The following is a 4,292-nucleotide window of genomic DNA, read 5'->3' as shown; positions in this document are numbered from 1 at the left end:
GCATGCGCACACATCAGGCCCTGATAGACACATACACAACCAGGTGATTCCCGTGTACGGGGTGGAGTCTTGTCGCGCCTGCGTAAATTTGTGTTTATCTGACCTTTTCCCTCTGCGAACTGATAGGTGGGACCCACAAGGAACGTGGTCAATTTAACTAGTCAGCATGGTGCCACGCAGACTATTTGGCCGGTCAACAGAGTGGAATCCAATGCTGAACCGTGAGCAAGTGACCATATAATCACCGCAAAACGTATATAGTGACCGTAATCAGCTTATTCTGAAGTTCGGTGAACGTATTACACTTTTCTCTTTGTAGGCCCTCCAAAACTACGTCTCTACACGTTCTCGCATGTTACATCTAACAACTATGCAATAAAGCACTACTACTACACTCTAACACAATAAATCATATGTGTTTTTAGTTTTACTAGATATCATATTGTTACTTAATTATTCAGTTTGCATACATTAAAATTGCCTTTGAAATGTATGGCCAGTATTATATACCGAGCGGGAAAAATCCCGCCCTTTCCTGTTTAATCGGGTTTGTATCGATGGATCGTGCGAAACAGCAAAACTATAGTACTATATACAGTACAAGTGACAGTTCACTGGGCCGTCATGTCGTGTACTCCTCCGTCGTAAGAGTGGAGCGCTCGCTTTCATAAGTCTTCTAGTCCCTTTCGCCGACATGTGGGGCATCAAGCTACTGGGTCCACATGCCATACCGGAATATAGTGCAGAGCAGCCGGGGTGAAGCACCCAGTCATGGCGCCGGCGTAGTAATGAGCAATGAGGCGTCAAATCACAAAGCTGCACCTTTCCCGCGGTTAAGTTGGTGGGACTAAGTAATAATGCTAAAAAAAGAAGTTGGAGGGACGAAGCACCATCATTTCACTCGTTGCTGAATCCGCTTCTCCCTCATCTTCTTCAAGTTAACCACGTGTTGCTTCTGCCGTTGTTCTGCCTCATGTGGGAAGCGGATCGGCTTGGTAAAGCACTGACACGTGGGACCGCATGTTAGCAAACCGCCAGGACAACGTCCTCTAAAAATAAGAAACCTCCCCCGCCATCCGCGCGGCAAAATCACCTCCTTTTTACTAATCTTGATTCTATAATTTTTTAGATCAATATAATTGAGATTTGTATAGATAGCACACGGGAGCAAAACCAAGTGGTATGGTTAAGGGCATCCACAATGTGTAGCCAAATGTGAAAATAGCTTTTGGCATCGTGAGAACATTATGGACGGTGTTGCCAAAGCCAAAAGGATGGAACCGAAGCTCCCTGATTGATTGATTGAAGGAATAGAAAAATGCAATGTCTCTCCTCTTTCTCCCGTGCTTGGACGCATGTAGAGTATAGAGGAGAGAGTCTACTCCCCTGTCCCTTCTATCACAAATCACAAAGCAGTGAGGCGTCAAATCACAAAGCACGGACGAAGCAACCATCATTTCACTCTTCGCTGACTCCGCTTCTCCATCGTCTTCTTTGAGAAACCATCTCACCGCACTAAGCTGGATGGACGATGCTATTGTGTACGAGTAGTACTAGTACATTTACGCGTCCTTTGGCTCAACGGACTTCCTGGATGCAAGTAAGGCGGTTGTCTCGGCTTGCAGGCGGCACTTGCTAACGACTTACCGTGGTCTCCCTCAATGGTGTTCGCCGTCGAATGCACTTCGCCAAACCACAACGTTCGAGATATTGTCAACGTCACCGCAATGGGGAAGGAAGTCAAATATAGTTACTACCTCCATTTTTTTGTACACAAGGCCAGTATATAAAAATTATAATTTGCAAAAGGCCACTAACACTAATCGAGACAAAATTGATGGGGTTTGCCTCGTACTAGCAACCAAACATTAATATCCCATGCATGCATGCGGAAGTGAGAAGGTTGGTTTGCATGGCGCTGCATTAATCAAGCGATGAGGAGTGAGATGGTTAGCTCTTTGGGCTTTGGAGAAAAAAATACGCATTAATTGACATGTGAAACGAGGATTTGTATCGATTAATCCCGCGAAGGAAAACCCCACCTTTCTTTTTTAACACTAGTACTCCTAGTACGTAGTACTACGTACTTATCCTGTTTGGGTCTAGGCCTTGCATTGCCATACTTCGCCACACATTTTTGCCAAGCTTGCCTAAAGTTTTCAAAATGAAAAGGAGGTACACTTGCGCATGGCTGTCGCGGTCGCACCGCACCCTCACACGGTCGCTCCTGCATGCCGCGGTCGCACCGCACCCTCACATGCACAGTCGCTCCTGCACGCCGCAAACCCAACCAAGGGAACGCACCCTCACTGACACGTGTTGTCGCATGTGAACAAACCAAACTCAACCATCCTACCGCTGACACATAATTTTCATTCATAGAGTATGTTTATCCAACCGCATGTTGGGGAGTATCCGTACGGCCCGTGCGGTGGTCTGTGGGGGAAGAAGAAGAGGTGAGGAAGAAGGGTTAGGAGACGTAGGATATTCATCCAACCGCCTGAAATGGTAGACTGACTCAAGTCAGGTGACTTGCATAACAGTATATGTTTTTACACAGCAAAAGATCCATAAAAACAACAACATAAAGAAAAACTGTCACTGCTCGCGGAACGAGACGACCTCGTCGTCTTTGGCTGCCGGCACGAACCAGCCATAGTTGCCGACGTGTTTCTCCGCACCGTGGTTGTCCTCGGCCTCCAGCTACTCGTTCACGTGGAGCGTGCGGGCGCTCTGCACGGACGAAAGCACTGCCCGGTTCAAGTCGAGGACGTCCGGTTCCGCCTGCAAGAGGGCCTCGATGGCAGCGGCACCCGCGCGCTCCGCGTCGAGTCGAGCCTCCGCCGCCCGGTTCAAGTCCAGGACGTCCGGTTCCGCCTGCAGGAGGGCCTCGATGAGAGTGGCATCCGCGCGCTCCGCGTCGAGTTGAGCCTCTGTCGCCCGGTTCAAGTCCAGGACGTCTGGTTCCGCCTGCCGGAGGGCCTCGATGGTAGCGGCATCGGTGCGCTCCGCCTCAAGTTGAGCCTCCGCCGCCCGGTTCACATCCATGACATCCGGTTTCGCCTGCAGGAGAGCCTTGATGGCAGCGGCATGCGCGTGCTCCGCGTCGAGTTGAGCCTCTGCCTCCCGGTCCTCCTTTAGTATCGCCAGGTTGAACCGCTGGTCCGCCTGCACCATGGGGGACTCGGACACCGGCAAGAAGTCGACGTCCATCGTCTCATACCCATCGGGGGCCTTCTGCGCCGTGACCTCCGCCATGAACATTGGATCGGCTTCCTCCTCCTCGTAGCTTGGCTCCAGAGAACTCGGGGATTGGCCCGCCGCAAAGCGAGCTTGGGAACAGAGGTCTCTGGCGCCGACCGCCGCCGCGATTTCTGCGCGGCGCTCCGGCGTCAGCATCTTATAGTACGTGATCTTGCAGCGCACCATGGCTTTCCGGCGAACTTGGGGACGCTTGATGCAGGCTAGGGGATCGAAAGGTGGGGGAAGGGGCTGGAGATTAGGTGTGGTTTTAGGGCAGTGGCTGGCGTAGGCCGAGCAGCGAAGGTTCTGGTGTGAATAGTGGTTCCGATGATGACCGGTCAATCAGTTTTGACTGTACATCGCTCTTGTCACGTTCGCGTTGCAGCCTGGCTCGCTGGACCCTCCACGTCGCTCACCGAATGGAACGTGCTTTGTCTTGCGTTTTCGCTTGCTTGTGGGACCGCAGTTGAGAGCAAACCGACGTCCCTCCCCCTCACCCGCCCGCGTCATTTTATGCGGAGTAAATAAAAACAGAGGGAGTATACTACGGATGAGGATCCCCTGACGTGGCCGAACCCATTGAGTAACTGAGATGCGGTGCCTAGCAAGCATGGGGTCCGCCAGTAAGTGACCGAAAGGGAGGGTAAGGCAGGGATACGTATGTGAAAGGAGCTTCCAATGATATAATTTTCACATTATACATCTCATGTACTATTAATCTTGTCAATAGTCAAATGCGGTTTTGAAAAACGCATTAGAGCATGGTTAATAATATAGCCAGTCGATGGCTATAAGGAACTGCCATGTCATCTATAGCCATCATCTATTATATGCACTCATACAGTAGTGTGGGCTATAAGGTTGGCTATTTCCCGCAAAAAATTTATAAGGTTGGCTATTGTATTAGTACTTTTTTCCATCTCCTCTCCATCTCTTTCTTCATATTTATTGTACGTATTTAACTAGGAATGCGTATATAGCTAGTCTCTTGCATGAGAGCTCACTCCCCTTACTTTTTCACATCTCTCTCCTCCACATAGGCCCTATAT

The sequence above is a fragment of the Triticum aestivum genome, chromosome 6D (assembly GCF_018294505.1).
Source record: "Triticum aestivum cultivar Chinese Spring chromosome 6D, IWGSC CS RefSeq v2.1, whole genome shotgun sequence".
Taxonomy (NCBI): Eukaryota; Viridiplantae; Streptophyta; class Magnoliopsida; order Poales; family Poaceae; genus Triticum; species Triticum aestivum.
Note: the sequence above shows the minus strand (reverse complement) of the source record.